Genomic DNA, 13,475 nt, shown 5'->3' with positions numbered 1-13,475 from the left:
AGCTAAATATAATAATAGACGAGTAGATAATGCTACATTGTGTACTGGAATTATAGTGCACCATTCTCTGAATGAAAATAGTTTCACTCTCTCTTTTTCCTTAATATATCTGAATAATTATATGAATATTTAGGAACAAAAGAGCTTAAATGGCAAATTTAAGGATTAGAGTTTATCTCTAGTTTTTAGTGGAATGTAAATTTTTAAATGACATACTTGACTAGAATAACAAGATTTTGAGAAAAGGAATATAAAAAATCTTTGGGGGTATTTATCCAAGAGATTCTTTTTTTTAATAGTTTTTCATAACTTTGCTTAAAAAGTTTGTTTTTATATTAAGACAGATCACTATTAAAGTTAAATAAGTATGTTACAATGTCTTCTTATCCTGTACGGAAGAACATGGGATTTAAACCTTTATGGTTGTTGCTTCTTTACTTACACTTTACATGATAGGTAGTCAAGAATATTTGTTGGAGGAATAAAGGTGGTATGGAGCATGGCATCATAGAAAATGTAGCTCAAATCCTTATCCCACCTGCTTCTAGTTCTATGACCTTGGACTTATTTTCTCGAAGTCTCGTTTTCCTCAGATGTACAATGGAAGTAATAATGGCATTGCTTTCATATGCTCTTTTTTAAAAATGCTTTTTATTTATTTTTGAGGGACCGAGAGAGAGACAGCGCTAGCAGAAGAGGGTCAGAGATAGAGGGAGATACAGAATCTGAAGCAGTCTCCAGGCTCTGAGCTAGCTGTCAGCACAGAGCCCGATGTGGGGCTCGAACCGACGAACCGTGAGATCATGACCTGAGCTGAAGCTGGACGCTTAACCGACTGAGCCACCCAGGCGCCCCAATTTTTTTTTATGTGCTTTCATATGCTCTTGAAAAGCATTCAGAGCCTGGCCTTAGCATGCACTTCATGCATGCAGTTATAACCAAATAATGTAATTCTGTAATTGTTTTGTTTTTACTGGCATGGATTTTTTAAATTCAGATTTACAGCTGTTGTGCACATGATAGAACCATTTGAGGACCCCAAGCACATAAGCCCCTACTTAGAAAATTAAATAAAAACCGTCTGGGCTGCCTAGCACTTCTTTGCTTTCACAGATTCTAAAGTGAATCTGATAGAGCTCTTTTAATAGCAGCAGCCATAAGATCCCCTCAAAGACCTTGAGGACAATAATTATCTTACCCCTCATCTCTTGACACCCCCCCCAAGAAATCTCAGAATCCAGACTAGTATTCATTATGGTCAGGTTACCTGTGAACGCCTCCCTCCTAAGAAGGCTTAGGGGAACTAGGAATGCAAACTGGTGCAGCTACTCTGGAAAACAGTATGGAAGTTCCTCAAAAAATTAAAAATAGAACTACCCTATGACTCAGCAATTGCGCTACTAGGTATTTATACAAGGGATACAGCTTTGCTGTTTTGAAGGGGTACATGCACCCCAATGTTTGTAGCAGCACTAGCAACAATAGCCACAATATGGGACAATAAACAAATGTCCATCAATGGATGACTGGATAAAGAGGATGTGATTGTGATATATATGTATGTGATATATATGTGTGTATACACACACACACACACACACACACACGCACGCACACACTGGAGTATTACTTGGCAATCAAAAAGAATGAAATCTTGCCATTTGCAACTATGTGGATGGAACTGGAGGGTATTATGCTAAGCGAAATTAGTCAGAGAAAGACAAATATCATATGACTTCACTCTTATGAGGACTTTAAGATACAAAACAGGTGAACGTAAGGGAAAGGAAGCAAAAATAATATAAAAACAGGGGGACAAAACTGAAGAGACTCTTAAATATAGAGAACTTAGGGTGACTCGAGGGGTTGTGGGAGGGGGGACGGGCTAAATGGGTAAGGGGCATTAAGGAATCTATTCCTGAAATCATTGTTGCACTACATGCTAACTAACTTGGATGTAAATTTAAAAATAAATAAATTATTTTAAAAAAAGAAATGCACACCCCAAACAGAAGCATCATCTTCTGCCTTTGGTGTAGAAACATGTTAGCTATGATTATTAATAAAATAACAATTATGATAATTAAAAATAAAAGAGGCCTAGGGCGCCATTCCCTCTCTTCCCACTGGTTCTCTCTTTTTTAAAGACATTTTTTTTAATTTTAATTTTTTTATTTTTGAGAGACAGAGACAGCATGACAGGGGAGGGTCAGGGAGAGAGGGAGACACAGAATCTGAAGCAGGCTCCAGGCTCTAAACTAGCTGTCAGCAAGAGCCCACTGCAGGGCTCGAACCCATGAACCGTGAGATCATGACCTGAGCCAAAGCCGGACGCTTAACCGACTGAGCCCCCCAGGCGCCCCTTCCTACTGATTCTTACTCTAGTTTTTGTTGAATCATAGCCATTGGTTAGCAACTATTTAGAAAGTCTCGGAGAAAAATCAAGATGGCTTCACATTTTCCTCTGGAACATTTCTTAGCTAGTTTCAAGGAATTGCTGTCTCATACTCTAGTTAGAGTGATCCGAACTTGTGATCCTTTGGCTCTGGTTGGGACACCTTCTATAAATGCCACAGAGTTCATGAGGCATTGAGAAGGTTAGCACATTGAAAACACTAAGGAAAGAAGAACTCTTGCCTACCATGGAATGGAGGACACACACTTTGGAATGTGGAGGTTTAAATTCTACAACACCGAAGTACTGAACAATTCTATGAGTTTTGGCAAACTTAGGCAGTCACGCAGCCACACGTACCACACTGAAGACATACAGATTGCCAGAATCCTCACAATTTCCCCTCTTCCCTTGGTGGTCATCATACTTGCCCCACCGGTGATCCCAGGCTGCCATCGGTTCATCTTGTCACGCTATAGTTTTTGTCTTTTCTGGAATATCACAAATAGAATAATTCAGTTTGTGGTTTTTGTGTCTGGCTTCACTTAGCAAGTAAAATTATTTTTGAGATTCACCTATGCTGATGTTTGTATCAGCAGTTCATTCCTTCTTATTGTTGAATAATATTTCATTTTATGAATAGATCACATTTTATTTACCCACTCACCAGTTGATGGGCATTTAGATTGTTTCTAGTTTGGGAAGATTATGAATAAAGCCTCTATAAAGATTTACAGGCTGATTTTTGTGTAGACAAGTGCTTTTATTTCTCTTGAATAATATCAAAGTGTGGAACTGCAGGGTTATATGGTATGTGGATGTTTAACTTTATAAGAAGCTGTCAAACTGTTTTCCATCAGAGCTCTCTATTATTGCATTCCCACGGCACTGTATAGGAGACTCAGCTGCTTCACATCCTCTTTAAATGTGGTGTTATGAGTTATTTTATTTTAAAAAATTTAAAAGATTTTATTTTTTATTAGGTAATCTCTATACCCAATGTGGACTTGAACTGACAACCCTGAGATCAAGAGTTGCATGCTCTACCAACCGACCGCCAGGCACCCCGGTGTTATGAGTTATTTTTGACGTCTTGACAGGTGTGTAGTGGTATGTGATTGTGGTTTTAATTTGCATTTATTTAATGACTAACGATGTTAAGCATCTTTTCATGTGCCTATTTGCCATATGTATGTCTTTATTAGTGAAGTGTGAATTCAAATCTTTTGCCCATTTTCATAGGGTTGTTTGTTTTCTTTTTTTGGCTTTGAGAGTTCTTTACATATTCTGGATACAGGCCCTTTATTAGATATGTTTTTGCAAATATTTTCATGAATATGTTGTGGATTGTCTTTTCATTTTCTTAAGAGTGTCTTTCAGACAGCAGAAGTTTAAAAATGTTTTAAATATTTATTTACTTTTGAGAGAGAGAGAGAGCATGAGCAGGGAAGGCGCAGAGAAAGAGGGAGACACAGAACCTGAGACAGGCTCCAGTCTCTGAGCTGTCAGCACAGAGCCTGATGTGGCAAACCCAGGAGCTGTGAGATCATGACCTGAGCTGAAGTCAGACACTTAACTAACCAAGCCACCCAGGCACCCCCAAAGAACAGAAGTTTTAAATTTTAAGTCCAATTTTTCTTTTATAGACTGTACTATTTATGTTGTGTCTAAGAATTATTCTTAACCAAGGTTATAAAGATTTTCACCTTTGTTTTCTTCAGTAGTTTTACAGATTTCAATTTTGTATTTAGGTTTCTGGTCCATGTTGAGTCAATTTTTATAGTGTGTGAGATATGAATTAAATTGGGTCTCCTGGGGTGCCTGGGTGGCTCAGTCGGTTAAGCATCTGACTTCGGCTCATGTCATGATCTCATGGTTCGTGGGTTCAAGCCCCACGTTGGACTCTGTGCTGACAGCTAGCTCAGAACCTGGAGCCTGCTTCAGATTCTGTATCTCCCTCTCTCTCTGACCCTCCCTGCTCATGCTGTCTCCCTCTGGCTCTCAAAAATAAATAAAAAACATTTTTAAAAATTTTTAATTGGGTCTCCTTACATCTGGATATTCAATTATTTTGCCCTATTTGTTGACAGACTATCTCCATTGAGTTGTCTTTCCACTTTTGTCAAAATTCAATTGATATACCTGTGGGTTTATCTGAATCTTCCCGGACACATTGACCTATGTGTCTAACCTTTTCCCAATACCAACACAGTCTTGGTTACTGTAGCTTTATGAAAGTAAGTCTGAAGGGGTGCCTGGGTGGCTCAGTCAGTTGAGTGTCTGACTTTGGCTCAGGTCATGATCTTGCAGTTCTCGGGTTCAAGCCCCGCATCTGGCTCCATGCTGACAGCTTGGAGCCTGGAGCCTGCTTCAGATTCTGTGTCTCCCTTTCTCTCTCTCTCTCTCTCTCTCTCTCTCTCTCTCTCTCTCCTTCTCTCTCTCTCTCTCTCTCTGCCCTCCCCTGCTCATGCTCTGTCTCTCTCTCTCAAAAACAAATAAATATTAAAGTTTTAAAATCAGTGTGAGTCTTCCAACTTTGTTCTTATTTTTTATACTTGTTTTAGTAATTCTGTTTTGTCTGCTTTTTCCACATAAATTTTAGAGTCTTCTTACTTATTTCTACAAAAAAGACTGCTGGATTTTAATTTGGGTCATATTGAATCTATAGATCAATTATGAGGAGCAATGGCAATATTGAGTTCTTGAGTCCGTAAGTATGGCATGGTCTCTACTTTTATTTATGTCTTCTTTGATTTCTCTCATCCCTGTTTTATACTTAGGCATGAAGCTTTGAAACATATTTGATTAGATTTATATATAAATAATTTATACTTTTTGGTGCTATTTTATTTTTGATTTTTTAAGATTTATTTGTTTTTTGAGAGACAAAGAGAGGGAGTGAGAGAAGGGCAGAGAGAGAGAAGGAGACACAGACTCTGAAGCAGCTCCAGGCTCTGAGCTGTCAGCATGGACCCCAACGTGGAGCTTGAACTCACGAACTCCAAGATCATGACCTGAGCTGAAGTCCGGTGCCCAACCAACTGAGCCACCCAGGCACCCCATTTTTGGTGCTATTTTAAATGATATTTTTAAAAAGTCCATTTTCTAATTGTTCATTGTGAATACATAAAAATACAAGTGATTTTGCATATCGACCTTATATTCTATTACCTTGCTATATGCACTAATTAGTTCTAGTAGATCTTTTATAGATTATATTTGGAATTTTTTTGTGTAGACAATCATATCTTCTGTAAATAGAGGTAATTTTTCTTCTTTCTTCCCAATCTGTGTGTCTATTCATTTTCATGCCTTATTGCACTGGCTGGGACCTCCAGTAGGATATTGGACAGGAGCAGTGAAAGTGGACATATTTACCTTGTTCCTCGTCTTCAGGAAAATCATTTGGTCTTTCACTATTAACGGTGATGTTAATTGTAAGTTTTCCACAGATATCTTTTCTCAGGTTGAGGAACATAGGACTATCCCTTATTTTTCTAGCATGCTGAGAATATTTTTTTTTAATGAATAGTTGTTGAATTTTTTCAAAGCCTTTTTCTATATCTATTGAGATGACCATATAATCTTTCTTCTCTGTTCTATTGATACGTTGAACTACATTAGTTGGTTTTTAAATCCTGAGACAAAATTGCATTTGTGAGGTAAAGCCTGCTTAGTCTTGATATGTTATCTGTTTTATATATTGCTGGGTACAAATTTGCTAATATTTCATTGAGGGCTGTGTGTATGTTCATGAGGCATATTGATCTATAGTTTTATTTTCCTCTAATGTCTGTCTCTTTTTGGTATCAGAATAATGTTGCCCTCTCTCCTCTCTTATTTTCCAGAAGAGTTTGTATAGAGTTAGCATTTTTGTCCATTAATATTTAGTAGAATTCACTGGGGAAGCTTTTTAGGACTGCAGTTTTCTTTGCTTTGAGGCTTTGAACCATGAATTATTTTTAAAGTGGGTGTAGTAGTATTCAGATTATTTATTTTTTCTTGGAAAAAAAAACATTACTTGTCTTTCCATTTTCTTAACATTGTCCTTCAAAGAACAAAAGATTTTATACTAGTTGTATTACTTAATACAATATCAAGGAGTTGTAAGTTCTTAAGCAGCATGGAACAGTGAAATAGTGTTTTAGGAAAATGAGTAGGATTCAGACAGGATTAAAGGAGACTGGAGTTGGAGTTAAGGAAACTATCTAGCAGTTGGGGGTAAGGGCAGAGTCAGTGGCAATGAAACTGAAGAGAACTATGAGCACTTGGCTGTCACTTTAAAGAAGGAATTGACAGAACTTAGTAATGTCTGGAGATAGGTAAAGACGGAGACGGGCACTCAAAAATGAACCCAAGGTTATATCTGAAGAAATGAGAAGAATGTCAGTAATGCTGACCGAGGTGGCTTGATGGAAAGGGTAGTCATTTTAGAGGTCAAGGTCATGTTTCATGTTGGGATATATTAAGAATGAAATGAGCCACTATGGAAATAGTCAGCAAAAATAGTATGAGAAGGTGTGGCTGTAGAAGCATTAATTAGGGAGGCTAAGGGGCACCTGGGTGGCTCAGTCAATTAAATGTCCGATTTCTGCTCAGGTCATGATCTTGTGGTTTGTGGGCTCAAGCCCCGCATTGGGCTCTGTGCTGACAGCTCAGATCCTGGAGCCTGTTTCAGATTCTGGGTCTCCCTCTCTCTCTGCCCCTCCCTTGTTCACACTCTGTTTCTGTCTCAAAAATAATAAACATTTTTTAAAAATGTATGTTTAATTAGTGAGGCTAATTAAATTTTCTGATGAATAATGAATGATTTTTTTGGTATAAGTTTGTCCCCAATACTGCATTGGACATACTTTTATTAAAAAATTAGCCATTGTTTATCTGAAATTCAAGTTTTACTGAGCATCCTTTATTTTTACTGCTAAGTCTGGCAATTCTAGGGCTTGAGAACTTTGATTTCATTCTGGACATTGGCCCCAAGGACCTCAAAAAGAAAAATTATAAAAATAGGGGATCACAGGGTGCCTGGCTGGCTCAGTTGGTAGAGTGTCTGACTCTTGATCTTGGGGCCATGAGTTTGAGCCCCATGTTAGGTGAAGAGACTACTTAAAAAAATAAAAAGTAAAAAAAAAAAAAATAGAGGACCACAGCATCTATGAAGGAATCTAAAGATTCTAGTCATTCTAGTCATTCTGGTTGAGGACCAGGCTGTTGGTTAGCACAAAGAATTCATATTATCCAAATCATATGCCTGTATTCAAATTTTAGACGTAACTATAAATATTAACTTCACATAAGTTTTGCTTTCAGTAACATTAAAAATCGCTTATAGCCAAGGGAATGGACACACTAAACACAATATTAAAAATATTTCAAGGAATTAAATGTCATTTCTTTTAAAAATAGTAAATCATAAGACCATGGGAGAGGGGAAGGGGAAAAAATAGTTACAGAGAGGGAGGGAGGCAAACCCTAAGAGACTCTAAAATACAGAGAACAAACTGAGGGTTGATGCGGGGGGGGGGGGGTGGAAAGTGGGTGATGGGCATGGAGGAGGGCACTTGTTGGGACGAGCACTGGGTGTTGTATGGAAACCAAGTTGACAATTATATTAAAAAATAGTAAATCTTACTGATAATCTTATCATAAAAAGATACTATGAAAAACAGAAATACCATAAAATTGGCAGTAATGGCTTTAAAGGAATTTGTCTCCTGCGATAAATAATACGATAGACCACAACTACAGCGACACCCCCTCTCAGGTTAAGTGCTAGCGTTCCCTCTTCCAAGTGAGGAAACTGAGGCAGAGACGGTTGCAGTCTCTTACTTGATGTAACGTAGTGCGGTGGCTTTATACCATGTCAGTTTAGCCAAGCTGGAATTCCCCAAACTTCCTGACTTGTATGGTTCCCATTTAAAGTTGGCCACAAGAGAAATCTGTGCAAGATCTGGAATGTAGAAGTGAAGCGGCAGCCATTACCCTCAAAGCATGCTGCTGCTGATCTCCTGGCTCTTCTCATTGGCTTGTGGCCGCAGCTCCGTCAGCTCCTGCCAATCTCCTCCTTCAATGGCTCCGAGTCCTGGGCCGGATTAGATGCAGGGAGAGACAATGGAAAGCGTTACCATCAGCAGGTGTGATTGCTTTCCATCACTTCACATCCAGCGGTCCTTACTGACGGTCTGCCCTGCAGGTCCGTGGTGACTCAGGACCCCCCCACGGAGCCTTTTCTAGGCTGCGGTAGCCACTTTCTGAGATCCTCCAACTAGCCCTTTCTTTACAGATCTTTACTACCAAATCTTCTCCCACAATTGTGCTAAATCCTAAAAAAATATGTTTTAATGTTTATTTATTTTTGAGAGAGAGAGAGGGAGCAGGGGAGGGGCAGAGAGAGAAGGGGACAGAGGATTCCAAGTGGGCTTTGTGCTGACAGCAGAGAGCCCGATGCAGGGCTGCAACTCATGGGGCTCGAACTCACGAACTGTGAGATCATGACCTGAGTCAAAGTCAGACTCTTAACCAACTGAGCCATCCGGGCACCCCACAATTGTGTAAGTTCTAATCTCAATGATGAACTCCTTATTTTACTTTCCACCTAGTGGGTTTGCTTCCCTGATTGAACTGATACATATAGTAAGCAAATTGCTGAGTGTGTTCTCAAGTCCATCTCCCTGGCTCCTGGTTGCCTGTCAGTCTTCTTCTCATATTGGAAAATAGCAATTAAAAGTTTTATTTGGATGACATTCATTCTCAAGCATGGCTTATTGTTATAGATGGTATGGTTGCTTAGTTGTTATCTTGCTGAAATCGGTAGGTTTCATAGCAATTGGAACCGCTTTCCTGTTTCCTAACACATCCTATTTTGGATTACAGTCATTGGGTAAACATGCTCTCTAGCACTGAATGCTAAATTTCTTTAAGGTCCAAAAAACCCTATTTATTCTCCAATAGCTTCTGCCAGAGTATTTTGCAGATAGCAGGTACTTAATAAATGTGACTTTTCATATGCAAAGTTTAGTTTCTCAACAATATGCAAAATAGTCCCACACCAGAATAGAAATCTACACTTGGGGACACTAGGTGTACGTATGCTATAATATGTAGAGGAAATGTTTCCGTTAAATTGGAATGTATAGAAAGATGAAGAATCTTAAATAGGAATCGAATTGTTGTCCAAAGAGCTGGAATATTCTTGTTAGGAGATGAAGCTCAGCTTCAGAATGAAAGGCAGAATCTTACCTTCCCTTGAACAATGTAGGCTCATGGTAGACATTTTTGTTACATCCTATGGAAAAGACACTATCTCATTGCAGATAGAATAGTGTATCCACCAGTTCTCGTAGTTCTTAGAAACATATGCTGACTGACTTATTCAGTAAAAGATTTTTTAAAAGGCTAATAGGTTGCTCTCAGAATCTCTGGGAAGATCAGAAAATGAGGCTTTTTAGCAGTAAACCAATTCTCTGGGGAAAAATGTGTTTTCTTAATTTCTGTGTTATTTACAACTAATGATTATAGATGTAACACAATTTTACACTTTATGTTACTAACATTTTTCCATAACTTAAACCCTAGATAGTCAACAAAATAACAAATCATGCCCGGACTTGTGGCGTTCCACAATTTCCATGGTGTAAATATTCCCACCATGTCTGATTTCAAGCCCTCATGTGATGTCACTTTACAAGGAATTGGGAAGAGATGTATCACACAGATATAATAGACGTAAATAACCTTTAGTCCATAGAAAACAGTAACATATGGAAGGATAAGTAGGAAGTAATGAGTTTTGAGTACTTATCTTTGTTTTATATATTTATAATTTATTTAATTATAAGTTTACATAATTCGAGGTGCCTGGGTGGTTTAGTCCCTTAAGCATCTGACTCTTGATCTCAGCTCAGGTGGTGGTGATCTCACAGTTCGAGGGATCAAGCGCCACATTGGGCTCTGCACTGGCGGAACTGGCTGTCTCTCTCTCACACTAAATAAATAAACATTAACAAAATAAGTTTACATAATTTATTATTTAGTATAACATTTAATGATTGGCTCAGAAAATCCCAGTAACTCAGCAATCACGTTTTACAAGCTGGTACAGCTCGTAATGATGCTGACACACGTTATTTTGGGGCCACCCAGCCAGGGAACAGCATACGGAAGAGCTGGCAGCAGGCAGGAGAGCTGGGCACAGGCCTGTCGGTGGCCAGGCACAGGACAGGGCTGCGAGAACGGCTCCTAAGATTTCCAATTAGTAGACGCATCTGATTGATAGCTCTCACTGTGGTGCAAGGAATCTGGAAAAAAACCAAAACAATACTATTTCACATTTTCAGCTTAGTTGGTGGCAGGCTCTGCCTCCTAAAATGAAGGGTTCTACAAATATAGAAAAAGAGTTCAGATACTGGGTGCAAAAAGAACAAGCATCTGCTCAATTCTATATTTCACCCCGTTGACTGCCTAATAACAGCATATAATTTTCTTCCCACACTTAAAACTTCCAAAAATGGAAGGAAGCAAGGGAGACAAGGAAGGAGAGAGAGGCAGCTGGAGAATCCTAGAAGAAAAGAAATGATTCTCATTTACATGATGAGGAAGCCCCAGGGCAATGGAAAATGTCTTTGCTTCCTTTCCCAAAATGGTCAGCCCAGTCCCTCGAGTAACGGCATCCAGTTCCAAGTCAGGATCCCGGGATGATGTACGTTCCTTCTCTGATTTCCTCGCCATCCCACCTCAATATTCTGCAACCCATGGACCAAGTTGTAAAATTAATCACTAGATTATTTTAAAGCCTATATAACCTCATGGGGAAAAGAGACCGGGGTGGGGGGGAATCTAAGAAAACACGGTCAAAATATGTACCTGACTTAGGAATGAAGAAACCAATCCTCCTGCATATCACGAATCACCAGGCAAGGGAAGATGTTATGATCTTCCGCCTCTACTACGTATTCCATATTCCCTTTGCCTTCAGTTGGTTAAGATTCTTTGTTTTTAAGTTTATTTATTTATCTTGAGAGAGAGAGAGAGAGAGAGAGAGAGAGAGAGAGAGAATCCCAAGCAGGCTCTGTACTGACAGGGATTGATATAGGGCTCAAACTCACAAATGGTGTGAAATCATGACCTGAGCTGAAATCAAGAGTCAGACACTTAACTGACTAAGCCACTCAGGTGCTCCAGCTGGGTAAGATTCTTAACCCAAAGGGACTCAAACCAACAGTCCTGAAAGATCTGAGCCCTTAATCGTCCTGCATATTTGGGTTTTTATAGTTTTCACCACTGCTAAGGTAGTATTAGAAGGTGATCTGATGTAACCTTAAGAATCAGTTCATATTCTTCCTTCTATCTCCTGGCAACCTTATTTTGCCTCAGTAGTCAGGAGTATTCACCTCATAAGACAATGTAATACTTTTCTTTTTGAACCATTATCCAGTGGCATGAAGAAGCCCACGTTGGCCACGTGATACTCTCGGTTTAAAAATCAAGGGAAACTATGGTTTATTTCTAATGGAAACATTCTTTCCTCAGGTACCACGACCTCTATGCCAGAGTCCAGTGTCCCTGGAACAGTAAGCCAACATTTTCCAGGTGGACCATTAGGGATAATATTGAAAGGTTCTACTCTAACTTCCTCCTCTTGGTTCCCAGATCCATCTATTCTAGCTGTGGGAGAAATGGTTGCTGGTTAAAAACATTTGTTATGTCCCATAAGACAGCACGACAATCTGTCAAGTATGTGTTTTATTATTCTACTATTCAATTGGTCCAGCTACTTCTGAGTGATGGCTACAAGATAAATGAATCCCATGGATATCAATTTGTGGTCTTACTTCTTTTCCTATAAAGGAGATTAAATTTTTGAGGATACACTTCCATTTTCAAAACATCTATCAACTTTACTGACAATACACCTTAGTGAACAGCGATACAAAAAGAATCATTATCCCTGAATCTGTTAGGGTTGTTATGACGTCCCTCATCTCTGTTATCCCTCAGGTGTGGGTATTGCTTTTCGTCTATTCCCAAGCAGCTAGAATAATGCCTAATAAGTGTTCACTGAATAGGCGCACCCAGGCGGCTCAGTTGGTTAAGCATCTGACTCTTGGTTTCAGCTCAGGTCATGATCTCATGGTTCATGGGTCCAAGTTTGATGGGACAATGGAGCATATTAATGAGCAGAGATGGGTCAGGTTGCAGAGTAGATGATGGGTGTGGTCCAGTGACAGGCTGCATATGCGCAGGCTCAAGCCTGTGGGCAGAGGAGGGCAGCTGGCCTCCCACATGTCCCAGGGCGCTGGGGTTGGGCTCTGGGCTGACAGCACGAGCCTGCTTGGGATTCTGTCTCCCTCTCTCTCTGCCCCTCCCCTGCCTGCTCTCTCTCTCTCAAAAATAAATAACCACTTAAAAAATAAGTATTTGTTGTATAAATAAAAATGAGAAATAATATTTTGATCTGAGTTTGTATCACATAGGCCGAGTAGGACCTTGAACTCATACTGTATTTAGTTCCTCTGTGGCTAAGAGCCCCATTCTGCCGCCACACACACCTTGCCCACGTGATACTACACTGGGACCTTGGTTCTCCATTTATGAGTTCACTGGGGAATGAAATCAAAAGCACGTTTTAACCAGTACATCCCCAGGCTACACAGAACAACCAGTACAATGTTTATTCATTTGTTTTTTAACATTGACACTACTCTTCCCAAGGACTACTTTCTAGACCCTCTAAGGGGACACAGTTAGGAGCTGGACAGCCTCTGCATGACCCGTTCACTCCAGCGTTTTTATTTCCTTACTATTTGGATGTCTTCTTTGACATTATATCGAGGAATTTCCGGTGTATTGACCTTACTTAGCCGGGTGTCCGGTGACCAGCTGGGCAATCCATTAGAAACATTGCTGGCTGTTGAGTCCATGCACCCAATAAATTCAGTCTGACCAAAACTTCTATCCCCTTGTCTTCAGTCAAACATCCTTAGAATCCATTTCCGAAGTTTAACACCATCAATTAGCATAATCTTACAATTCTTTTGATGTATGGTTGGTATCTCTTTTATTGGATTTTGTTATTATAACC

This window comes from Suricata suricatta, chromosome 10, assembly GCF_006229205.1.
Source record: "Suricata suricatta isolate VVHF042 chromosome 10, meerkat_22Aug2017_6uvM2_HiC, whole genome shotgun sequence".
Lineage (NCBI taxonomy): Eukaryota > Metazoa > Chordata > Mammalia > Carnivora > Herpestidae > Suricata > Suricata suricatta.
Note: the sequence above shows the minus strand (reverse complement) of the source record.